We start from the raw sequence: 27,821 nt of genomic DNA on the forward strand, positions 1-27,821 counted from the left end.
GAGTTTTAGTGGGTGGCCCTCTCTTGGCAGGTACCAGGGTTTGTTGTGGTGCCATATTCTTTCCATTGTTTCATTAATGGATTTCATGGTGCTCCGTGTGATATTCAAAGTTTTTTATAATTTTTTATAACCCAACTCTGATCTGTACTTCTCCACAACTTTTCCCCTGACCTGTTTGGAGAGCTCCTTGGTCTTCATGGTGTCGCTTACTTGATGGTGCCCTTGCTTAGTGGTGTTGTAGACTCTGGGGCCTTTCAGAACAGGTATATACTGTACAGTTGAAGTCGGAAGTTTACATTCACTTAGGTTGGAGTCATTAAAACTAGTTTTTCAACCTCTCCTCAAATTTCTTGTTAACAAACTATCGTTTTGGCAAGTCGGTTAGGACCTCTACTTTGTGCCGCTTGCTTGGTGGTGCCCCTTGCTTATTGGTGTCTCAGACTGTGGCGGATGAATCAGAATTAGTTGGGAAACATAGATAATTAAGATGTTTTATTTGCATAATATGCTTATGTGAGATGCTTGTCATTAGAATGTATCCTTTTGGACTATAGTGTTAGCAGTTGCACTTTTCCCTCAGCTAGGGCTCAGTCACTTAGGGCCCAGAGAGGGGAGAGGTCAGGCTTGTCTTTCACATGTCCCTGGTGCTATGCAGAATATCAGAAAGGGAAGAGGACAGAATGGAACATTGTCTTCATATGTGAATGTGTCTTTACCTATTCTTAAACCATGTGAAGGGATGGCGTGATTAATGGGGAACCAATTACTTGTCTCCACAATGTCTGTGCGCCAGTCACTCCCTCCTTTTCCCATTGGGGGGAGGTGTATGGCAGTGTCTGTAAACATTGTATGTCCTCTCTGATGTTGCACTTATGCTGGGATAGTGTATGACCTAGAGGCTAACTCCCCTCAGTGAGCTTGTCCAGGAGTGGGGTCAAGAGGGGGTTTACTTGAGATGGGAGTATCTAGAGTTAATAATTGATATATGCCATTGGATGAGTTGGTGTTTTTGTACTATGAAGTACCAGGAACGAGATTAGAACCTCGTCTGAGGGACCAAACTGAACGATAATTTATAGCGAATGTTATCTGGCTAAGGGATTCTCCTTTCTCAAGAAAAAGTATTTATTTGTGAACTGTACCTAAGATCTGTGTTTCGTTAGTGTAAGTTGAGAGGGGTGTATCTTGGCTATAAAAGATTTTTGTACTTTTCTGTTGGTACTTTTCAATGGTTCATTAGAGATATTGCATCATTGAAAGTCAAAAAAGCTATTGCAAAGCTCTTATTAAAAATCTGTAGTTTAAGTATAACTCTGACTGGTGTGTGAAGTTTGTAACTCTCCTCATTTGGTAAAGCAGAAAAATGCCACCACAAGACTCTGGGGCCTTTCAGAACAGGTATATACAGTATATATACTGAGATCATATGACAGATCATGTGACACTTAAATAAGGCCCACCTGTGTGCAAACTAACTAATTATGTGACTCCTGAAGGTAATTGGTTGCACCAGATCTTATTTAGAGGCTTCATAGAAAAGGGGGTGAATACATATGCACGCACCACTTTCCGTTTTAGATTCTTTTGAATTTTTCAAAACATGTTTGTTTTTTTCATTTCACTATACCAATCTGAACTATTTTGTGTATGTCCGTTACAAGAAATCCAAATAAAAATCTATTTAAATTGCAGGTTGTAATGCAACAAAATAGGAAAAACGCCAAGGGGGATGAAACCTTTTGCAAGGCACCGTATCTAAAATCATGTCATTATGATACAAATGTCAACAAAGTCTAACATGACGTGATAATGATCTATGCTTCGGTTAAGCTACACTGTAAAATAAATCCTGTTGTTCTTACGGTAACTTACTGGCAAGCCAGTTGCCTGTAACGTTACCATAAAAAAGGAACAGTATACACTATTGTAATGTACTGTTAAACCAATGTTTATTTGGAATTTATTATAACATATTGTACGTTTTTTACAGTAATTTACATAGCTGGCTGCCAGTAAATTACTGTAAAAACGACTCTTTACAGTGTACAGCAGACATATTCAATAGGCTGTGGCTAAATAAATTGTTAACCTATATCATTACTTCCTTGTTCAACCATCCTTTGCAATTGAACCATTTTCTTACACAAACAAAAATATATTGTTCTCCACTCAAAGCCTCTGGTCACAACTGGCAAACACACTGATGCTAGACATGAGGTAGGACCATGGTACTGTTATCCTCTAATATTAGAGACTCCTCGAGGCAGTCTGCATTGGTAGAACTGTAAATAGACAGTCATAAGTTCTCGTACAGAATCACTGGGAGCAGCTGCACTCAAACATCATAAAGCCAACCAGACAACCAGAAGTCAACTGCTTTGGGCTGTGACACATGTACATTTACATACACCATAAACCCCAACGCTGCAATTGAAACAAAAGAGAAGCAGTGTTCTTTCATTAAATAGCACAGTGTATCTGAGTGTGTCTTTGTTTTTCCCCACGCAGAGTGAAAGATGGTGAGTCAGAAGTGTAGTGTAGGAAATGCTTTGTTGCCCTGTTAACATACAGAGATGAAGAAGAAATGATGTCACAATATCCTTTCCTCACATACAGTGCCTTGCAAAAGTGTTCATACCCCTTGGTGTTTTTCATATTTTGTTGCATTACAACCTGTAAATTAAATCGATTTTTATTTGGATTTCATGTAATGGGCAGACACAAAATAGTTCAAATTGGTGAAGTGAAATGAAAAAAAATTACTTATTTCAAAAAATCCCCAAAAATATAAAAAGGAAAAGGGATGCGTGCATATGTATTCATCCACCTTTCCATGAAGCCTCTAAATAAGATCTGGTGCAACCAATTACCTTCAGAAGTAACATAATTAGTTAAAAAAAGTCCACCTGTGTGCAATCTAAGTGTTACATGATCTGTCACATGATCTCAGATGTGTGTATATACAGTGGAAGTCGGAAGTTTACATACACCTTAGTCAAATAAATTTAAACTCAGTTTTTCACAATTCCCGACATGTAATCCTAGTAAAAATTCCCTATCTTAGGTCAGTTAGGATGACCACTTTATTTTAAGAATGTGAAATGTCAGAATAATAGTAAAGAATTATTTATTTCAGCTTTTAGTTCTTTCATCACATTCCCAGTGGGTCAGAAGTTTACATACACTAAATTAGTATTTGATAGCATTGCCTTTAAATTGTTTAATTTGGGTCAAACGTTTTGGGTAGTCTTCCACAAGCTTCCCAAAATAAGTTGGGTGAATGTTGACCCATTCCTCCTGACCGAGCTGGTGTAACTGAGTCAGGTTTGTAGGCCTCCTTGCTTGCACACGATTTTTCAGTTCTGCCCACACATTTTCTATGGGATTGAGGTCAGGGCTTTGTGATTGCCACTCCAATACCTTGACTTTATTGTCCTTAATCCATGTTGCCAGAACTTTGGAAGTATGCTTGGGGTCATTGTCCATTTGGAAGACCCATTTGCGACCAAGCGTTAACTTCCTGACTGATGTCTTGAGATGTTGCTTCAATATATCCACATCATTTTCCTGCCTCATGATGCCATCTATGTTGTGAAGTGCACCAGTCAAAGCACCCCCACAACATGATGCTGCCACCCCCGTGCTTCACAGTTGGAATGGTGTTCTCTGGCTTGTAAGCCTCCCCATTTTCCTCCAAACATAATGAAGGTCTTAATGGCCAAACAGTTCAATTTTGATTCATCAGACCAGAGGACATTTCTCCAAAAAGTATGATCTTTGTCCCCATGTGCAGTTGCAAATCGTAGTCTGGCTTTTTATGGCAGTTTTGTAGCAGTGGCTTCTTCCTTGCTGAGCGGCCTTTCAGGTTGTGTCGATATAAGACTCGTTTGACCGTGGATATACAGTAGATACTTTTGTACCTGTTTCCTCCAGCATCTTCACAGGGTCCTTTGCTGTTCTTCTGGGATTGATTTGCACTTTTCACACCAAAGTACGTTCATCTCTAGGAGACAGAATGTGTCTCCTTCCTGAGCGGTATGACGGCTGCGTGGTCCCATGGTATTTATAAATGCGTACCATTGTTTGTACAGATGATCGTGGTACCTTCAGGCATTTGGAAATTGCTCCCAAGGATGAACCAGACTTGTGGAGGTCTACAATTAGTTTTCTGAGGTCTTGGCTGATTTCTTCTGATTTTCCCATGATGTCAAGCAAAGAGGCACTGAGTTACATCCACAGGTACACCTCCAATTGACTCAAATGATGTCAATTAGCCTATTAGCCTACGTCATGGCTTCTAAAGCCACAGGCAACTTAGTGTATGCACATTTCTGACACTGGAATTGTGATACAGTGAATTACAAGTGAAATAATCTGTCTGTAAACAATTGTTGGATAAATGAATTGTGTCATGCACAAAGTAGATGTCCTAACCGACTTGACAAAACAATATAGTTTGTTAACAAGAAATTTGAGGAAAGGTTGAAAAACGAGTTTTAATGATTCCAACCTAAGCAAATGTAAACTTCCGACTGCAACTGTTTATACCTGTTCTGAAAGGCCCCAACGCCACTAAGCAAAGGCACCATCAAGCAAGCGGCACCATGAAGACCAAGGAGCTCTCCAAACAGGTCAGGGAAAAAGTTGTGGAGACGTACAGATCAGAGTTGGGTTCTTACAAAAATTCCAAAACTTTGAATATCACACGGAACACCATTAAGTCCTTAATACAAAAATGGAAAGAATACGGCACCACAACAAACCTGCCAAGAGAGGGTCACCCACCAAAACTCACGGACCAGGCAAGGAGGGCATTAATCAGAGAGGCAACAAAGAGACCAAAGATAACCCTGAAGGAGCTGCAAAGCTCCACAGCGGAGATGGGAGTATCTGTCCATAGCACCACATTAAACTGTACACTCCACAGAGCTGGGCTTTATGGAAGAGTGGCTAGGAAAAGGCCATTGCTTAAAGAAAAAATAAGGAAACATGTTTCGTGTTTGCCGAAAGCCATGTGGGAGACTCCCCAAACATATGGAAGAAGGTATTCTCGTCAGATGAGACGTAAATTGAACTCTTTGGCCATCAAGGAAAACGCCATGTTTGGCGCAAACCCAACACATCTCAACACCCCAAGTTTTTCATCGGCAGGGACTGGGAAACTGCTCAGAATTGAAGGAATGACGGATGGCGCTAAATACAGGGAAATTCTTGAGGGAAACCTGTTTATCTTCCAGAGATTTGAGACTGAGACAGAGATTCACCATTCCAGCAGGACAATGACCCTATGCATACTGCTATTGTAAAACTCGAGTGGTTTAAGGGGAAACATTAAAATGTCTTGGAATGGCCTAGTCAAAGCCCAGACCTCAATCCAATTGAGAATCTGTGGTATGACTTAAAGATTTTTGTAAACCAGCAGAACCCATCCAACCTGAAGGAGCTGGAGCAGTTTTGCCTTGAAGAATGGGCAAAAATCACAGTGGCTAGATGTGCCAAGCTTATAGAGACATACCCCAAGAGACTTGCATCTTTAATTGCTGCAAAAGGTGGCTCTACAAAGTATTGACTTTGGGGGGGTGAATAGTTATGCAAGGTGAAGTTTTCCGTTTCATTTCTTGTTTGTTTCACAATAAAAAATATTTTGCATCTTCAAAGTGGTAGGCATGATGTGTAAATCAAATGATACAAACCCCCCCAAAATCTATTTTAATTCCAGGTTGTAAGGCAACAAAATAGGAAAATAGCCAAGGGGGTGAATACTTCCGCAAGCCACTGTATGTGGATAAAATGGCCCTGAGAAAAATGTGATGTGTCGTGCTGTCTAGAATAATTGCACTTTTAATGGCACTCTTTTGTTATGAGCAGTGGTGATGAAAATTTCTTTGACCGTCCACAGGAAATTGAAACGGAGGTTTGGGTCATTCAAATGCCTCCAAAATGTTTGTACTCATCACTGCATTCCCTGTCAGAAGGTTGGTTGGCCCTCTTTGATGTCATTGCTATGTTATTATTTATGAAGCCCTTTTACTGATAAATGTGTTTGTTTTTTAGGACCATGTTTTTCTTTCTGCTTGCATTTATATTTTGATGTGTGTATTTTCTGTGATTCAGGGCTCATCTGTAAAACATACCTTGGTCTCAGTATGACTCCCAATAAAATAAAGGTTAAATAAAAATACAAGTAATAAAAATACATACACACAATGAGGTTAGAGGGTTTGGAGTACAGGGTCAGTCCAAGTACCGGGCCCCTGGATGAATTAAAGGGGTTAAGTGTCTTGCTCAAGGGCACTGTGGCAGTTGATGGCATCCGGTATTTAATACCAACCACCATCGCGGCGGCTGTTGTCTCAGATGTCTGTTTACTGGCATTCACACGCACTGGTGTTTGGACTGTGTGTGGACAGTAAAAGGAGATTAATTAGTTGATGTTTATTCATGGTGCGTACACCATGGGAAACACAATGTCCCATGTGGATTCCACAAGTGTTAACCCTCTATGCCATCACCGATGGTCTGATAACTAATTAATTTGAAGAAGTAGAGCGCAGCCGTCTCCACTGTGGTCCTATCAAATTGGGACAGATTTGGCCAGACTACTCCGTCACATCAACAGTAGGCTGTTTGCACCTTTTTTTCTAATAGTCTATTATCTACAGTACACTGAACAAAAACATAACTACAACATGCAATAATTTCAACAATTCTACTGAGTTATAGTTCATATAAGGAAATCAGCCAATTGGAATAAATTCATTAGGCCCTAATCTATGGATTTCACATGACTGGGAATACAGATATGCATCCGTTGGTCACAGATACCTTAAAAAAAGAGAGAGGGGCATACATCAGAAAACCAGTCAGTATCTTGTGTGACCAACATTTGCCTCATGCAGTGCGACACATCTCCTTCGCATAGAGTTGATCAGGCTGTTGAATGTTGTTCAAATAATCTTCAATGGCTGTGTGAAGTTGCAGGATATTGGCCGGAACTGGAAGACGCTGTCGTACACGTCATTCCAGAGCATCCAAAACGTGCTCAATGGGTAACATGTCTGGTGAGTACGCAGGCCATGGAAGAACTGGGAGATTTTCAGCTTCCAGGAATTGTGTACAAATCCTTGTGACATGGGGCTGTGCATTATCATGCTGGAACATTTGATGATGGCAGCGGATGAATGGCGCGATAATGGGCCTCAGGATCTCGTCGCGGTGTCTCTGTGCATTAAAATTGCCATCGATAAAATGCAATTGTGTTCGTTGTCCAAGCTTATGCCTGCTCATACCATAATGCCACTGCAACAATGGGTTACTCTGTTCACAACATTGACGTCAGCAAACCACTCGCCCACACGATGCCATATATGTGGTGTGCAGTTGTGAGGCTGGTTGGACGTGCTGCCAAATTCTCTAAAATGACGTTGGAGCCAGCTAATGGTAAAGAAATGGACACTCAATTATCTGGCAACAGCTCTGGTGGACATTCCTGCAGTGAGCATGCCATTTTCACACTCCCTCAAAACTTGAGACATCCGTGTCATTATGTTGTGTGACAAAACGGAACATTTTAGAGTGGCTTTGTATTGTCCCCAGCACAAGTTTGCCCCCCCCCCCCCCCTTGGGTTGTGCCGTGGGGGAGATCTTTGTGGGCTATACTTGTCCTTGTCTCGGGATGGTAAGTTGGTGATTGGAGATATCCCTCTAGTGGTGTGGGGGCTGTGCTTTGGCAAAGTGGGTGGGGTTACATCCTGCCTGTTTGGCTCTGTCTGGGGGTATCGTCGGACGGGGCCACAGTGTCTCCCGACCCCTCCTGTCTCAGCCTCCAGTATTTATGTTGCAATAGTTTGTGTCGGCGGACGAGGGTCAGTCTGTTATATCTGGAGTATTTCTCCTGTCTTATCCGGTGTCCTGTGTGAATTTAAGTATGCTATCTCTAATTCACTCTCTCTTTCTTTCTTTCTCTCTCTCGGAGGACCTGAGCCCTATGACCTTGCCTCAGGACTACCTGGCCTGATGACTCCTTGCTGTACCCAGTCCACCTGGTCGTGCTGCTGCTCCAGTTTCAACTGTTCTGCCTGCGACTATGGAACCCTGACCTGTTCACCGGACGTGCTACCTGTCCCAGACCTGCTGTTTTCAACTCTCTAGAGACAGCAGGAGCGGTAGAGATACTCTGAATGATCGGCTATGAAAAGCCAACTGACATTTCTCCTGAGCTGCTGACCTGTTGCACCCTCCACAACCAGTGATTATTATTATTTGACCCTGCTGGTCATCTATTAACATTTGAACATCTTGGCCATGTTCTGTTATAATCTCCAAACGGCACAGCCAGAAGAGGACTGGCCACCCCTCATAGCCTGGTTCCTCTCTAGGTTTCTTCCTAGGTTCTGGCCTTTTTAGGGAGTTTTTCCTAGCCACCGTGCTTCTACACGTGCATTGCTTGCTGTTTGGGGTTTTAGGCTGGGTTTCTGTACAGCCCTTTGATATATCAGCTGATGTAAGAAGGGCTTTATAAATACATTTGATTGATTTATTGAAGGTGCACCCATGTAATGATCACGCCATATAATCAGCTTCTTGATATTCCACACCTGTCAGGTGGATGGATTATCTTAGCAAAGGAGAAATGTTCACTAATGGGGATGTAAACAAATTTGTGGACAACATTTGAGAGACATAAGCTTTTTCTTTGTATGGAACATTTCTGGGATCTTGTAATTCAGCTCATGAAATATGGGACCAATACATTACATGTTGCATTTATATTTTGGTTTCGTGTAGAACCTTAAAATGTTCTTCAGCATTTTTTAGTTCCAGGTAAAACCATTTTGGGTTCCATGTAGAACCGTTTCCACAGAGGGTTCTACACGGAACACAAAAGGGTTTTACATGGAACCAAAAAGGTTCTCCTATGGGGAAACCCTTTTTGAATCCTGTTTTCTAAGAGCGTAAGACAAGACATCCTTTAAAGGCATTTTTTCCCCACCTTCATTGATACAGGTAAGTCAATTAAGAACACGTTTTTGTTTACAATGACGATCTGTATAATGCATGCTTTCTTCAGTTCTCTCTTCCATGAATACAACTGTGGCTACTGTTTTTTCTGACCCCCCCCTGGCTCCAGGTCTTGTGTCAGCCCACTAGTTTGCTGTTTGACCTTGAGATATGGAGATAAAGAAAAAGTTCAAAGAGCAGCACGGGGTTGCTCATCAAAGTCTTGGAGTCAGAGTCAAAGCTGCAACGAAGAAGAACGTCTCGGCTCCTTTGAGGTTATGTATGAGAACACAACATCAGATGTGTTAGACATTGAGATTAATTGCATTCATCAATAATGGATTTCCGTTTTGTCAACTGGGAAATGTAGGAAATGCTTTTGTTACTTAACAGACTCCTTTAGAGATTTCTACATACCCATCGGCAATGCAGAAAGACTGTGGAGTTTATTGTGCGAATCCTGCATTACTACCTTGACCCATCATCATCAAAATGACTAAAGAAAATCACAGAATGCCACATCAAAAACTGAGGAGTAGTGAACATTTGTTCTCTCATACTGAACTGCACACAATGTCCCTCATACATCAATCCAAATCATTTCCATGAGAAAACAACCCAATCCTGATCAATTGAATTTGGATTTCATAAGCAGTGTTGTGTATTCATGGATACTAAGGGAAATTCCCCAATATTTAAAAAACAACATCATATAAAATAATGTATCTTTGGCCTCTGTGCTTTGTCATTTTCCTATCATTCGCAAGAGCAGAGAAAGCATCTGAGAGAGCGAAACTGCGCCCCTCTGTCTCTGTATGTGAAGGCTAACTATTTGATATTGTCTGGTCAAAAATAATATTATATTGTTGCCGCCCGTAGCATTGAATACAAGGGAACCCAGCAAGCATTTGGCCTGCCTTGATAAAAGAAACTCAGTGAGCTCAACTGTGAATGGTCCTGGCGCACCAAAATAAAGTGTAAAGGGAAGCCAGTTTGGATTTGGCTTCAGACCAATTACATCACCCCAAAGCCAAATGTTATTTACAGAAAAAAACTTGATGAAATTGTGCTGGAATAGTGGAGGCACGGCCTGTTTTCTTTACGACTAGCGTTATCTCTCCATGGTTGGAAATCAATAGTTGTTTAGTAATCTGAAAATATGAACTCGCTTGACCATGCTGTAGGTCATCTAACTGTTTGTTGCATGTTTTGTGGACTTCACTGGGCAGATGTTGCTCTCCGGTTTTGTGATGAAACAAGGATGTGGTTGGATTTATTCTACCACTGTGTCTTTTTATTGTCTTGGCCTTAGGCCTATATATCACAGTGTCAAGGCATATGAACCAACATGTTTTAGAGCAAACAACGCAATCATCACAACACATAGGTTGTAATATGCCTTTTTTGGCTTCCCCAGTGATTTGACCTATGCACCGCTACTGTTCATAAGCCAAATCAGTTGGGTGAAATACAGCTGAATTGTTTTGGATTGCATTCTTCTTTGCTGGGCAGACTGTATTGGGCATAGATTACCCAGCCATCCGTCTGGCTGGCTGGCTGGCTGGCTTAACTGCAGCAGCAGAGGGCTGCTCAAGCTTATGCTGGCTCTCTAGACCCTTTGCTCTGTACCAGCGGCACAGTCTGTAGTTGAAATCCGTCTCCAAGCCAAGGAAGGATGAGGGAACGAGAGAAAATGAGACCAAGATTACAGGCTTTCTAATGAAAGTGCAAATGTGTGGAACTTTCGTCGAAATATAATTAATTATATTTGGTAATTGAACGAGCAACTACAGTACATGTAGGATGGTGTGTGCATTTGACACAGGTTTGTAACATGGAGGCTAGACTGTTAAATGTTTGATAGAGCTGGTTCACTTCCCTGAGCCAAATCCACTTTGACATAACCACGGTGTCACCACCAGTTACACAAGGTCTTAGAACCGTCCGTATTTTGACAACGACAGTTGCAATGTCAAATGTTGCCATAAACTGTCTCGTAGCCCAATTAAGTCCAAAACAAAATGCCTTCGCTGTACCGTATCCTAGAGCTGGTGTTGTGTCTTTGCTGTTCTTGTGCTGTACAGGCACAGCACAATCCCTCAATCTCCTCGACAGATACAACATTCATTTAAGTCATGATATGCCTGACCATGCAAAATATTAGACTGCACATTCTTAGCTAGCTATACATTGTTCCTAGACTCTGAAGGTTTCTGTATTGTGTTCATACTCAAATGTAACATTGCATGATTGCATGTTAAATCATAAGTAGAAAGCATCATAATCACATTTGTAAAATTCATATTGCAACTTCAGGAATCTTTTCTTTTTTGTGTAAGAAAACGTTCTTATGCTCTTGAGTTTTTATGCCTGTAAAACTGGAACACACCCAGTCATATTATGATGGGTTCTGAAATGAATAATTCAAAACATCACAGTGCTCCTTTAATCTGTGGCCAAATTGAGAGTAGCATGTAGCTGGTGACTGGGGCAGAGCTGTTATACACCTGTAGCTCCTCTGAGAGGAGAAGTTGAGAGTGAATCTTACACATATCTGACCTACATTTACAGTACAATGTTGGTAAACACAAGCAGTGTGATTTGGTCTCACTCCTGTGATTTAACTCTAAAGCATTTATATCTACAGTTCCTGGTTTTAGCACAGTAGGGAAAATGCTCAATAATATATAAACGGCTTTGTCTGTAATCACAAATAGATCATATGGGGGATTGGAAATGATGCAGACAATTACATTGATGGAAGCCACAATCTATCTGCAATATTAAAGCGGATTTACCCCTAAAAAAATTATATATATATATGTATATATACACACACACACACACGCACACACGCACACACGCACACACACACACACACACACACACACACACACACACACACACACACACACACACACACACACACACACACACACACACACACACACAACCGGTCAAAAGTTTTAGAACACCTACTCATTCAAGGGGTTTACTTTATTTTGACTATTTTCTAATAGTGAAGACATCAAAACTATGAAATAACACATATGGAATCATGTAGTAACCAAAAAAAAGTGTTAAACAAATCAGAATACATTTTATATTTGAGATTCTTCAAATAGCCACCCTTTGCCTTGATGACAGCTTTGCACACTCTTGGCATTCTCTCAACCAGATTCATGAGGTAGTCACCTGGTTATACAGAAGATAGCCCTATTTGGTAAAAGATCAAGTCCATATTATGATGAGAACAGCTCAAATAAGCAAAGAGAAACAACAGTCCATCATTACCTTCAGACATGAAGGTCAGTCAATACGGAGAATTTCAAGAACTTTTCAAGTTTCTTCAAGCGCTATGATGAAACTGGCTCTCTGCAAAGGATAAGTTAATTAGAGTTACCAGCCTCAGAAATTGCAGCCCAAATAAATGCATCACAGAGTTCAAGTAACAGACACATCAGAGGAGACTGTGTAAATCAGGCCTTCATGGTCAAATTGCTGCAAAGAAACCACTACTAAAGGACACCAATAATAAGAAGATACTTGCTTGGGCCAAGAAACATGAGCAATGGACATTAGACCGGTGGAGGAGTCCTTTGTTGTGGAGTCCAAATTGGAGATTTTTGGTTCCAACCGTCGTGTCTTTGTGAGACACGGTGTGGGTGAACGGATGATCTCCGCATGTATATTTCCCACTCTAAAGCATGGAGGAGGAGGTGTTATTTTTTATATTTTTATTTCACCATTATTTAACCAGGTAGGCAAGTTGAGAACAAGTTCTCATTTACAATTGTGACCTGGCCAAGATAAAGCAAAGCAGTTCGACACATACAATAACACAGAGTTACACATGGAGTAAAACAAACATAATACAGTAGAAAAATAAGTCTATATACAATGTGAGCAAGTGAGGTGAGATAAGGGAGGTGAAGGCAAAAAAAGAAAAAAAAAGGCCATGGTGGCGAAGTAAATACAATATAGCAAGTAAAACACTGGAATGGTTGATTTGCAGTAGAAGAATGCGCAAAGTAGAGATAGAAATAATGGGGTGCAAAGGAGCAAAATAAATACAGTAAGTAAATAAATAAATACAGTAGGGAAAGAGGTAGTTGTTTGGGCTAAATTATAGATGGGCTATGTACAGGTGCAGTAATCTGTGAGCTGCTCTGACAGCTGGTGCTTAAAGCTAGTGAGGGAGATAAGTGTTTCCAGTTTCAGAGATTTTTGTAGTTCGTTCCACTCATTGGCAGCAGAGAACTGGAAGGATAGGCGGCCAAAGGAAGAATTGATTTTGAGGGTGACCAGAGAGATATACCGGCTTGAGCGCGTGCTACAGATGGGTGCTGCTATGGTGACCAGCGAGCTGAGATAAGGGGGGACTTTACCTAGCAGGGTCTTGTAGATGACCTGGAGCCAGTGGGTTTGGCGACGAGTATGAAGTGAGGGCCAGCCAACGAGAGCCAACAGGTCGCAGTGGTGAGTAGTATATGGGGCTTTGGTGACAAAACGGATGGCACTGTGATAGACTGCATCCAATTTATTGAGTAGGGTATTGGAGGTTATTTTGTAAATTACATCGCCAAACTCGAGGATTGGTAGGATGGTCAGTTTTACAAGGGTATGTTTGGCAGCATGAGTGAAGGATGCTTTGTTGCGGAATAGGAAGCCAATTCTAGATTTAACTTTGGATTGGAGATGTTTGATGTGAGTCTGGAAGGAGAGTTTACAGTCTAACCAGACACCTAGGTATTTGTAGTTGTCCACATATTCTAAGTCAGAGCCGTCCAGAGTAGTGATGTTGGACAGGCGGGCAGGTGCAGGCAGCGATCGGTTGAAGAGCATGCATTTAGTTTTACTTGTATTTAAGAGCAATTGGAGGCCACAGAAGGAGAGTTGTATGGCATTGAAGCTCACCTGGAGGGTTGTTAACACAGTGTCCAAAGAAGGGCCAGAAGTATACAGAATGGTGTCGTCTGCGTAGAGGTGGATCAGAGACTCACCAGCAGTAAGAGTGACATCATTGATGTATACAGAGAAGAGAGTCGGCCGAGAATTGAACCCTGTGGCAGCCCCATAGAGACTGCCAGAGGCCCGGACAACAGACCCTCCGATTTGACACACTGAACTCTATCAGAGAAGTAGTTGGTGAACCAGGCGAGGTAATCATTTGAGAAGCCAAGGCTATCGAGTCTGCCGATGAGGATGTGGTGATTGACAGAGTCGAAAGCCTTGGCCAGGTCAATGAATACGGCTGCACAGTATTGTTTCTTTTCGATGGCGGTTAAGATATCGTTTAGGACCTTGAGCATGGCTGAGGTGCACCCATGACCAGCTCTGAAACCAGATTGCATAGCGGAGAAGGTATGGTGGGATTCGAAATGGCCGGTAATCTGTTTGTTGACTTGGCTTTCGAAGACCTTAGAAATGCAGGGTAGGATAGATATAGGTCTGTAGCAGTTTGGGTCAAGAGTGTCCCCCCCTTTGAAGAGGGGGATGACCGCAGCTGCTTTCCAATCTTTGGGTATCTCAGACGACACGAAAGAGAGGTTGAACAGGCTAGTAATAGGGGTGGCAACAATTTCAGCAGATCATTTTAGAAAGAAAGGGTCCAGATTAGCCCGGCTGATTTGTAGGGTCCAGATTTTGCAGCTCTATCAGAACATCAGCTGACTGGATTTGGGAGAAGGAGAAATGGGGAAGGCTTGGCCGAGGAGCTGTGGGGGGTACAGTGCTGTTGACCGGGGTAGGGGTAGCCAGGTGGAAAGCATGGCCAGCCGTAGAAAAATGCTTATTGAAATTCTTAATTATAGTGGATTTATCAGTGGTGACAGTGTTTCCTATCTTCAGTGCAGTGGGCAGCTGGGAGGAGGTGTTCTTATTCTCCATGGACTTTACAGTGTCCCAGAACTTTTTTGAGTTTGTGTTGCAGGAAGCAAATTTCTGCTTGAAAAAGCTAGCCTTGGCTTTTCTAACTGCCTGTGTATATTGGTTTCTAGCTTCCCTGAAAAGTTGCATATCACGGGGTTATGGTGTGGGGGTGCATTGCTGGTGACACTATCTGTGATTTATTTAGAATTCAAGGCTTACTTAACCAGCATGGCTACCACAGCATTCTGCAGCGATACGCCATCCCATCTGGTTTGGGCTTAGTGGGACTATCATTTGTTTTTCAGGCTGTGTAAGTGCTATTTTACCAAGAAGCAGAGTGATGGAGTGCTGCATCAGATGACCTGGCCTCCAAAATCACCCTACCTCAACCAAATTGAGATGGTTTGGGATGAGTCGGACCGCAGAGTGAAGGAAAAACAGCCAACAAGTCCTCAGCACATGTGGGAACTCCTTCAAGACTGTTGGAAAAACAATCCAGGTGAAGCTGGTTGAGAGAATGCCGAGAGTGTGCAAAGCTGTCATCAAGGGACAGGGTGGCTATTTGAAGAATCTCAAATATAAAATATTTTTTGATTTGTTTAACACTGTTTTGGTTACTACATGATTGCATGTGTTATTTCATAGTTTTGATGTCTTCACTATTATTCTACAAAGTAGAAAATAGTAAAAATAAAGAAAAACCCTTGGATGAGTAGGTGTTCTAGAACTTTTGACCGGTTGTGTACTGTAAAGATAGATAGATATTGTAAATGTCATGTAATGGATATTATCTATTATCCATTATGTACTGTACATTATGTACATATTGCGATGTTAGCTTTTTAAATGTAAGAAAAGGAAGTAGATATTTACATGTATCTGTACAATTGTACATTAACAAGGCACCACACTGCATAAGTCAGTAAAGTGTATCGTAATCATTAAATTAGACTGATGTTACCCCTCTAAAAAGTAAACAATGGAAGCCTTTACTGCTTCTCAAAACCATAACATATTTTTTTCTCCTTTTCATTTTCTTTCCTGATAACCACTCAGATGCATTGTGGTATGTGGCACAGTCAACTGTATGCCACCTTTCAAATATGCAAACCACATGACATAACTACCTGTGTTCTCTAGACAACAGAACTAGGAGGGCTGACAGCTGTAGTGTTTTAACAACAAAGCGTGTGTCCTTGTGTTTCCCAGCATTACATTGGGGTGGTGTGAGACGAGGGCAGACACATACACACACCGCCATGCCAGGTGTCTGATTGATGGCACTCCTCGTCAGGTTGCAGCTTGGTCGGGACAGATTGGCACAGCGGCGACCTGGCATGTCCGACGCCGAACACTAGGCCCCGGTGCTTTGCCGTTCGGCAAGGCAGCGCCGCTATCCGAAGGTTCCGGAAGGGGGGGTGAGAGACACATGACCTACACGCCGTATCTGTGTCACTCGCTGCCAAGCAACGTTTAAACTCACCAGGGTGTCGTGGTGAACACGTGGATGGATGGATGGATGCACAGGCTGTCAATATTTCATTCAGTCACAGTAAAGGACTTTAAGACCCACATTTTACTACAGTGTGTTAACATACTGTATTTACACAAAACAGCAATTAAGGACATAATTACCCAGTATATTCAAAGAGCCAAATAAAATCACACTAATCAACATGCTTCTTATTCTTTGTTAGAGGATATTAACACAATCGTTTTTATTCATACATACCATATAAAGGTTTAACAATGGAACAAAAGAAGTAACTGCCACATTGTGTCGGAGAGCACAGAGCCAGAACAGTGGAAGTAGCGCGTGTACTGTGGAGTTAATAAAGCATGTGCCACAGCAACCTGGGAATGTGAACAGATGATCCCCAAGGTGCTTTTCAGAGAGGAAATACATTGCTGCCTCCAGCAGATTCTGAAGTCCCCTCGGGGCCCCAGCACACACCACAGAGGTTGTCACCAAGAAAAACGTTCAAGGAACCTTGCAGATTTTTTACGTTTTGCTCCACATAAATCTCACCTGTGCTTTCACACCTGAGACAATGTAGGATGAAAAGAAACCTCAGTACATCAACACTATTTCTGACTCATAAGAAATGTTTACGGTAAGGCAACCCTATGCTTATTTGTAAATGGTCAATATGAAAATAGCATGGTGTGAAAGGTGTCTAGAAAGTTGATTAATGACATAGTATCAGACTGTATGTTGCATTTAGTTTAGACATCACGATCACACTCCACACCCCCAGGTGGCAGTATACTCTCAAGGCTAATCCGAGGCCATTGACTGCTTGGAGTTGATCAAAGGAAGAGTGTGGCCAGCCTTCACGCTTTTTTTGGGGGCTTGGGACATCAGGATGCCAAGTTGAGATGAGAGAGATGGTTGTTTGGTTTGCTCCTACATATGGAGACCGGATGCAGGGCTGTGCCGGTCATGGCATTTTGTTAGCCGGTTATTGTCGTGCAAATGAGCGCTGGTCTCATGGTAATTGACCGTGAATTAACATAAACATGTTTAGCATCTCCAGGCCGCCACACATTCAAGCCGCATATGCTGCCTTCGGAACATGTACATTTAAAAAAGTCTAATAAAATCAATTTAATACACACCATCAAAATAAATCCATTATTTATTTTAGGCAGGTATAAGGAAACATTGTGATATGAGGAAAATGTATTTCAGAGGAACAGAATATGAGTTGGCTTATGGTGTGTTATCTGGCTATGCGCCATTTATAGTAGGCTAGCAGACAAGATATGCTTATAAGTCCAATGCCATCGTTTTATATTAATTAATTTGATAGTAGCAAGAATACAATCGAACTTAGCCAAATAGAATAGAAAGGATATTTTTCCCATTATGTAGCAAGTGCGCAGATGAAGTGGCTATGTTGAGCATTTTAGTGATCATTTGAAACAGGTCCAATACACAACCTTTTAGAGGTGATTTGGCAACTTTAGTTGTGAATGATACAAACCTTAGAATGTCTTAGAAATCAAAACATATATGGGCTGCATGATGGGACTATAGGCTATTGATTTGAGAAAGTCGCCCCCCCCAAAAAAAGCGTGTGCTTTGTTCCTTGCCTCAGGCTGCACACGCTGTACTCTCATCAAGTGATCATATATTCACCCAATCGGACTATTCTCAATTTAATCTTTAGTAATGTGAAAGTTGTTTCTATTTAGAATGGCCCATTATCAAATGGGCAGGAACAGAGGCAGGGGAAAAAATGAATGTAATCCGTAGGCACTCGAATATCTAATGGAGGGCGCTTTCCCGCAATTAGTTTTTCAATCACGCTGGATAGACTACTCCGGCAATATAGCGGAGCACGTGCTTAATATTAGCAGCTGAGAAACAAATAGTTTGACAGCTGGGGTCCTCCTTTTAATGGCAACCATCGGAACTCGGCTTTCACATGGGATTGCATATAGAAATGTCTGGGCTTATAAGAACATGTATATCACTCCACATATCAACCACTGTTTAAGGAGCATGCAGCCTCTCGCTGTGAGACAGGGGATATTCCTCCTAAATGATGTATGCCACGGGCTCCCCAACTCTGTTCCTGCAGCTTTCCAGCGCTTAATTTGGGAAACCAAGTGAAATCTGTGCAGGGACATCGATAGTAACATGTTAGGGAGTGGACGTTATTCATAACAATGGTTACATGGAGACCTTTTGAAATGAAAATGGATGGGCCTCCTTTCAGCAAAATATATTTCAGCCCCCCAAAAATGTAAAAGTGACCCTCCCCTATACCCCGAATAATAATTAAAACAAAGTGGATAGCAGAGAACATGTCCAACATTTACCCTCACTTGTTGGACAGACCAGAGCCTTAGATATGCAGTTTTAGAAACTGTAAGCATTACATGGCAACGCTGGAAATTTGATAGCGCACAGGGCTGGGAGCCAGAAGGTTGTTGGTTTGCAGACCACCATGCACTAGAGAGATACATTTATAGTAAAAGCATTGCGGGAATTTATCGTATTTGCAGGTGCGAGATTTTTTTTGCCTTTTATAAACATTTCATGCTATTCCACATGATTGAACATATTAGCGGGATATTTTTTTAATACCACACAAATAACAGAAATGACAGGCTAAGAATGGATAGAGAGATATGCCTATATTGTTCATCTTATCATATTTCTCCAATGCCAAATCAGTGTGTCTTGTTTGAAAAGAAACTGTCCCTGTTTGCAAATAATTCACGTCATTAGGAATCTGAGCATGGTACTTTCATAAAAGTTAGGCCTACTTTTCCACCCCAGACAGAGTAAGCCTACCAACACAGAAAAATGTAAGCTTTAATTAACTGCTGGCTACTCTTCTTCCTTGGCTTAACCCAACGAAAGAAGGTCACAAGTCTTTCCCTAAAAGCTGTCTGGGTTTAAGTGTCTTCTATTGTACAGAAAGTGAATAGCTTAATCAATTGATAGTGACAGAGTTAGATACTTCCCAAGCAAAGTAACCTCTGAATGTCATAGGAACAAAACAATGATATCCCCATATGCAACGGGGTCATGCTCCAAAACAAAGCCCTTTTGTTGTTAGTAATTCAAGTCTAATTAAAATTAAGACTGTTTAAATGAATTTGCCTACTTTCAGCACCTTGAGCTGTCCATTTCGGATTGTTTGTGCTGCGGCTGCTGCTCCGAGGTTCAGCATCACAATGTAAGTTGGTCGAATATGGCTTATTGTGAGGTAAAAAAACTCAGATGAATACATAATGTAAAAGAAACATATCGTATTAATAAAAATCAATTATAGTAGTAGCCAGCTGTCAAAGTTGAACTCCGGTCATCCTTCTCATCTTCGTGCTCTCCTACTCAAACTGAATATAGCTGCAGGCTAGTCTGCGCGCAATATTTTTTGGACTAGGCCTGATCAACCCACCAAAAGATCTGAAGAAACCTTTGACTCTCCTCCTGGACTGCCACTGTAGCCCTACACAGCAGCCATTGGTTAAGCAGCACACAACATGTGGGATCAGCAAAAGCAGAGCAGGCCGAGGGTTCAGCATTGGAATATCCATCGCAGTGTGTAATGCAGCCTAGTTTTATTTACACCATCCCAGCATCTATCTAAGAAATATAACTTCGCTCCGTGCTTCTCTGAGAATGCACTTCATAGCATATAGGCTGTGGATCATTTGATTGAGCCCACACTAAAATAGCCTGTAGGCACAATTAATATTGCGCGCCCAGCGGAGAATCAGAGATGAGGGTCGGCATCTGGCACATCAATATATAATATATAGGCCAATATACAGTACATGCAACTCATTCTAAAACACTGAGAAATATTGACAGCTCATAAATGACAAATTACATGACCCTCCCCTGGACTGATATTGAAAAAGCATGACCCTCTCCATTTTCCTCCAGGTAACCATTCTGTGCATGTTGATCCTACCCTTATCACCACGAAACGTATTTCATTGAACTGTTGACATCCCCTCTCTCTGCAAACTCAAGAAAGGAATGGAGGAGAGAGAGGCGGAGATGGTAACACATGGTGAGAGTTTCTGTAGCTAAAGGGGGTGTCAGCTTATTCATCCCTTTTACCAGGCTATTCAAAATCAAATACAAATGCACTGACTCCGTAAGCCACCCTGCCAATCAATGAACCAACAGCATCGCCAAGGTTTATATATTCTCTGCCAGACTCATGGATCAACACAGTCTCACATTCAATTCGCGCATATATGTACAAAATGTATTTCAGCAGATTTCGTGCGTTTTTGTGCATTTTTGGGGTGTTTTGGGGTGGTTCAATTCGTTTGAAAATACACGAATTTCTGTGCTACTTAATTCGTGCGAAAAGACACAAATTTAACCAGTAGGTGACACACAAGCCGTTGCAACAACCATGTAGACGCGATAATTTGTATTTCATTTTTGTTCTTCTTAATGGCTAATTCAACGTCATGAATATACAGAAATGTTGTCTTTGTTTAACCATGTTTTAAAATGTGTCGTTGTATGCCTATATGTACTGTTTTAGACTTGCTGAACAGAATTTTTGAGAAAAGACGCACATTTACCTGCGACTTAATTCGTGGGAAATATTGTTTTATTAATGCCAATGCTGTTTTCTGTGCTTGATTTCGCTTAATACTTTGGATACTGGTGCACTTGTAATCAGAACGCCTTTTTGTCATGTAGGCAACCATACACGATTTTCTTCATAACCCATTTCATATTTCGTGGAGCCTAAATTACACCATTTTCTTCATAATGCATGTATTACATGTTAATGTAAAATCATGAATTATGTTGGCTTACACTTATGGCCTTTCCAAGGCCTTTCCATACCTTAAGGGAACATTTTAGCACTCGCCATATGGTTAGTGAGAAACGCCACATTGCAAATGTAAGGTCCCTTACTAGACGTCCTGCAACGTTTCTAAACTTCGCGGACGGCGTCGGGCCGTGCGCGGGGGAGAGATCTTTCAGGAAGTCATCAAACTAAATCTCTCGGACGTTCGGTTTCCGTTTTATAAAAATAACACATTTTGGTCATTTTTCCGCAGTCTAGGAAATTCCCACCAGAGGGAAAATAAATAATATTGCAAATGCACAAGCACATTGCAAATGCATGTGGCCTTTTCTCCTAAACGGAAAATATTTCGAAGATGTAATGGACAGTTGGCCCCGAACAAGATGGCGTCGAGGCCTCAACGCTTTTTGAGTTATAAACATTTTTCTGGGATTAAAGGTCAAAAACGTAAAGTAGGGTGCTAATTTGACCGCTTCACGTCAAAGTACATAAGCATACGGTGTCAGGAAAAAAAGAACCAGCCATTTATCTATCGTAATTTAAGAGAAATCGTACATTGACAAATTGGTCATGTTCACAAAAAGGAGTTAAAAAAAAAAAGTTACAGATCCAGTTGCAGTGTGTTCAGACGAACATTTTTTAAGTGGGTCTCGAAGCTCTGCCACTGCATCGCAGTGCTAGCTGCGCCACCAGAGTCTCTGGGTTCGCGCCCAGGCTCTGCCGCAGCCGGCCGCGACCGGGAGGTCCGTTGGCCTAGCGTCGTCCGGGTTAGGGAGGGTTTGGCCGGTAGGGATATCCTTGTCTCATCGCGCTCCAGCGACTCCTGTGGCGGGCCGGGGGCAGTGCGCGCTAGCCAAGGGGGCCATGTGCACGGTGTTTCCTCCGACACATTGGTGCGGCTGGCTTCTGGGTTGGAGGCGCGCTGTGTTAAGAAGCAGTGCGGCTTGGTTGGGTTGTGCTTCGGAGGACGCGTGGCTTTCGACCTTCGTCTCTCCTGAGCCCATACGGGAGTTGTAGCGATGAGACAAGATAGTAATTACTAGCGATTGGATACCACGAAGAAAAGGGGATAAAAGGATGGAGTGAAAAAGTACGGTGCTTAAAGACACACAAAGCCTGCAATGGCATTGCCATTATCTCCAGGCCGTGCCGAGTTCAACGAGATGCCCCGCTTGACCGTAGCTAGCTCGGTCTGAGTGCAGCGACAGGGACAAGAAGAAGGACCCAAATGACCCTTTGACCTCAATTTCATATTTTTTTGCTTTTGGGAGACAGAGAGAGAACCGTTAAGGTTAGAAGCACAATTTGACCTCAGGAACGTTCCTAAGGTCCTCCCGATCTGTGCAAGCCTAACATTGACCGTGTGGCATTAACCCTTAATAGTTAAAAGAAGGTGTTTACATCAAACAGTTTACAATGACATGTCTCCCCATAGGAATACATTGCCTGCTCCCCTAAATTCAACCTGAAGCCTATGTGGGTTAATAATGCCTTATGAACCTGTCTTCGATGACAATCCATCAGGCCACTATGAGGTCTACCTGTGTCGATTCTAAGCTTCCTGGAGCAACCGGAAGTGGTTAAATCACCCTAAAAGTGTTTGCCATACCCAACCTGCAGTTTGAGAGAAATAGTGCATTCAACCCTATGTAAATCAGTGAGTTCTTAACGTATAGACTTAAAACTCAGGATTCTGTAAAAGCCCACTCCAATGAGGATATGTGTTTACTTTCAGCTTCCTGTGCCAACCGGAAGTGCCATAATTGGTGTCAAAAGGGCTGTTTCGAAGGGTTAAAAAAGTCAAATCTTTCCAAAACTTAATATATGTGAATAGGCAACCCTCATGAACTGTAAATCAGTCATTCATCCCATCAGATTTCAAGGAAAAATTTACACACCCACACAGAAAGGATGGAGTGACACACTGAGGGGCTTAGAGGCAGACAGTGCCTGCAATAGTTACTTTTGTTTGAACTTTTAAAGAACCGTCAGACCTAGAGTTCTGAAACTTTACAAACCTGTTCTAGAGCTCAGGTCGATTAAGCACGGTGAGTTATGTGGCTCTAGAAGGTTCTCGGACCGATAAAAAGCCTCGGTGCATTTGCATTGACTTCAATTCATTTTGAGCATTACAAAATGGTGACATTTAGAAAAGTCCCAGAGTTGCAAGACTAGGTGCATTGAAACCGGCTCGGCCCATAGAGACGGACCCCGACATTTCTGTCCGATAGCTCATTCAAGGACCCCGTAGCAAGGCATGGAAAAAAGTGGAATTTCAGCACCAATTAAGGTTTTGCTCGGGCACCGAATGACCTATCGAGCCGAAACTTGGGATTCGAGGTCGCCTCACATAGGGCTAAACATAATGTGAAAACTGGACCCGCAGCTAGAACATAACTACGTATTATTTGTTTTATTATGGTTTAAATGGAAGGCGCTGTGAATTTTGGGCCTGCTCTGAAATATGTGATAGTTGGCTTCTAAACGAGTTGGAAAAAGTGAGTTTGGAGTCAGATGGTATCAGTTTGGTGTCTGAAAATATCTAATTGGCTGATGGACACTGACTTGCTAGTTGACTTTTGTGCATTTGCAATATGTTTCAACAGTGAAAAACCACCAAAATAGCATTCTGAAATCACCACTAAAAATGACATCACCATAGCCGTGCCGAGTTCAACGAGATGCCCCGCTTGACCGTAGCTTGCTCGGTCTGAGCGCAGCGACAGTGACAAGAAGATGACCCTTGACCTACATTTCAAGTCTTTTGCTTTTGGGAGACAGAGAGAGAACTGTTAAGGTTTAGAAGCACAATTTGACCTCAGGAACGTTCCTAAGGTCTCTGTGCAAGCCTAACATTGACCGTGTGGCATTAACCCTTAACAGTTAAAAGAAGGTGTTTACATCAAACAGTTTACAATGACATCTCACCCCATAGGAACACATTGCCTGCACCCCTAAATTCAACCTGAAGCCTATGTGGGTTATGAATGTCTTATGAACCTGTCTTCAATGACAATCCATCAAGCCACTATGAGGTCTACCTGTGTTGATTCTAAGCTTCCTGGAGCAACCGGAAGTGATAAAATCACCCTAAAAGTGTTTTGCCATACCCAACCAGCAGTTTGTGATATATAGTGCATTCAACCCTGTGTAAATCAGTCAGTTCTTAACGTATAGACTTAAAACTCAGGATTCTGTAAAAGCATACCCCGATCAGGATATGTATTTACTTATAGCTTCCTGTGCCAACCGGAAGTGCCTTAAAATGGGGTCATAGGTGCTGTTTCGAAGGTTTAAAAAAGTCAGATCTTTCCAAAACTTTAAATGTGTGAATCGGTCAACCCTCATGAACTGTAAATCAGTAATTTCGCTAAACAGATGTCAAAGAAAAGCTCTCTCTCACACACACACACACACACACACACACACACACACACACACACACACACACACACACACACACACACACACACACACACACACACACACACACACAGCAAGGATGGAGTGAAAAAGTATGGTGCTTAAAGACACACAGAGCCTTAAATGCTTTTAGGGGGGATCCAGACTTCCATACCCGCTCTGGGAGCGCTATACTACCGCCCCAAATCAATGGGTGCTGGCCTGAGTGATTTATGGAGGTTTTCAAAAAATATTCTGTTTTTTCTTCTGGAAAATATTTTATGTTTTTTCTTCTCGAGTCAATGGCCTGAGTGATTTATGGAGGTTTTCAAAAAATATTCTAAGTCCAAACTTTTCATGCACCTGGTATTTTTTTGGGGTTACCAGGCGTCATTTTTCAAAACGGTTGAAATTGCTTTTAGGGGGCATCCAGAGTGTCACATGACCGGATGAGGTAACTATTCTTGTTCTTCTTGTAACTTTCCGGTAGGCTAGAAGCTTTCCGGTGTTTTGCTGCTCGACACAGGTCGACGCAGGCATTGCACTTGATTTATCGTTATCGTAACCGTAGGTGCAGCCAAGTGGAAATACGAAAGCTTTCTAGCTATTTCGCACTGACGGTAATTTGAACACAAGAACGTTTCTAGTGAAAAGGTGCTTACACTCAGAGCCATGTATTTACACTCAGCCACCCTAGCCTTATTACGGGTTAACGTTTTGGTAATTTTGGTTGGCCAACAAAATGTAAGACTACAATGACTGCATACGTTTCCCCAAATGTTATACGAAAAAAAAATGTTTTGTTATTGATGGACAATGGCAAGGCTGCCATTGTATTTTCAGTTACATTCTGTTCAATAAAAATGGTTTACACGTTTATTTTTTAAGAAATACATGGAACTACAACCGAATAAAACACCATTAACCATCATGCATTGCTTACATTCATTCTATCCTGAAAAGTCTGTTCAGAAAAATCGAAAACAGTACATATAGGCATAAAACCACAATGTTTTAATAGGGATTAAATAAAGACAATATATATATAACCTCTTACGGTTAAATGGTTAAAAAAAGACAAAATATCTATATATTCATAACGTAAAATAAATAAATACAGGCGATCGCGTCTATGGTTGTTGCAACGGCTTGTGTGTCGCCTACTGGTTAAATTCGTGTCTTTTCGCACGAATTAAGTAGCACAGAAATTCGTGTATTTTCGCACGAATTAAGTAGCACAGAAATTCGTGTATTTTCAAACGAATTGAACCACCCCAAAAATGCACAAAAACGCACGAAATCTGCTGAAATACATTTTGTACATATATGCGCGAATTGAATGTGAGGCTGGGCTGCATGGATAGAACGTTTGGAGCGTGGCGTAACGTAACCAGTCCATCCAGTATACATAATAAATCAGTCCACACTCAAAGGCCATTAGTAGAATTTGTTTCATGTTAGAGTACAGGCTAGACCAATTATGTACGAAATACATATTAAAACTATGTCGATTTTTTTTATATTCTGCAATGTGCAATAAGTGGTAGGCTATTAGGCTAGGTATTGTATAACAGCGCAATCATTATTAAAACATTTAAATTATTATCGTACTTGGGCTCATATATAGGGCCTATGCATATGTACAGTATAAGCTCTTATACGCATATGGGTGTTTTGAATTAATCATCACCTTAGAAAGTGCTGTCAATTTCGTTGTGTTTGGCTTTGAAACAGCATCCACAATTACCATGTTTTCCACTCAATTTCAACCTGTTGTTGAAACTTATCATTACAGTGAGGTGAGCTTTAAAATCATCATACTGTTTTGATGATAAGTGCTTGATGGGATTTTCGATAGCATTTGCATTGACATCAGAGTGGTTAGAGGGACAATAGAGCGCAGAGTACTTCCAACGCATGTCCAGAGTGATTTTACTGTGACTCAAAGGTAACATGGAATTTGACTGCGGTCATGACTCATGACTGCTGATGTGGCAATATGGTCACCGCACCCAAAAATCACGGGGGCTAGGCCCCATGGCAGTAAACTGGAGAATTTAGCATTTTTCAAACACCTGCACAGTTATTTCCTGCAATCATTATACTTAAGTCTATGATTATTTTTCTCAACATCGCCGGTCTGCTAACCTGGCAACCCACATTATGCACACCTGGACTTCATCATTACCTTTGATACGGAATACCAGGAGGTGTACACAAAGCACGCGCGGGCCAACTGGCAAGTGTCTTCGCTGACATTTTCAACCTCTCCCTGACCGAGTCTGTAATACCTACATGTTTCAAACAGACCACCATAGTCCCTGTGCCCAAGAAAACAAAGGTAACCTGCCTAAATGATTACCTCGCCGTAGCACTCACGTCGGTAGCCATGAGGTGCTTTGAAAGGCTGGTCATGGCTCACATTAACACCATCATGCCGAAAAAATTCGCATACCGCCCCAACAGATCCACAGATGACGCAATCTCAATCGCACTCCACACTGCCCTTTCCCACCTGGACAAAAAGAACCCCTATGTGAGAATGCTGTTCATTGACTACAGCTCAGTGTTCAACACCATAGTGCCCTCAAAGCTCGTCACTAAGCTAAGGACCCTGGGACTAAACACTTCCCTCTGCAACTGGATCCTGGACTTCCTGATGGGCTGCCCCCAGGTGGTAGGTAGGGTAGGCAGCAACACATCTGCCATGCTGATCCTCAAAACTGGGGCCCCTCCTGTAAGTCCTTAGTCCCTCCTGATGAACTGGAGGGATTTATGTGATCCTTCCTTAACCCAAAAAGAAGTTCCACCAAGGCGACTACTTCAACATGGGAAAAGTCCTCAATGGCGCTGATTAAACGGGCTTTTGGGAACTAGAGTCCTCAATCTATCTCTATGTGTTGGACTCAAGTCCCTTTGATGGACCTTTTTATTAGTTGTGTGTACTTAACATCACCTCAACTATAAACAACTGAACTACCAAACAGCACTGTAGCTGGGTGGTGGCCATCTTAGACTTTTATATCACAGAGAAATCATTTTACATATACAAAAGATAAACTTATTGTGTGCCGTTTTAATAGAATCCCACGGCGGTATTTTGTATTGCACATTTACCTGAATGACAACAACACTTCCTGAGCTAATGGGAACTAGGTGGGAACAAAATAAAAGTTGGCTCGTATTGCTGTTACATAAAAAGCCTCAGTGGAAATCTGTAAAACTGCAAACAGTAAGTTTATCTTT

This window comes from Salvelinus namaycush, chromosome 7, assembly GCF_016432855.1.
Source record: "Salvelinus namaycush isolate Seneca chromosome 7, SaNama_1.0, whole genome shotgun sequence".
NCBI classification, from domain to species: domain Eukaryota; kingdom Metazoa; phylum Chordata; class Actinopteri; order Salmoniformes; family Salmonidae; genus Salvelinus; species Salvelinus namaycush.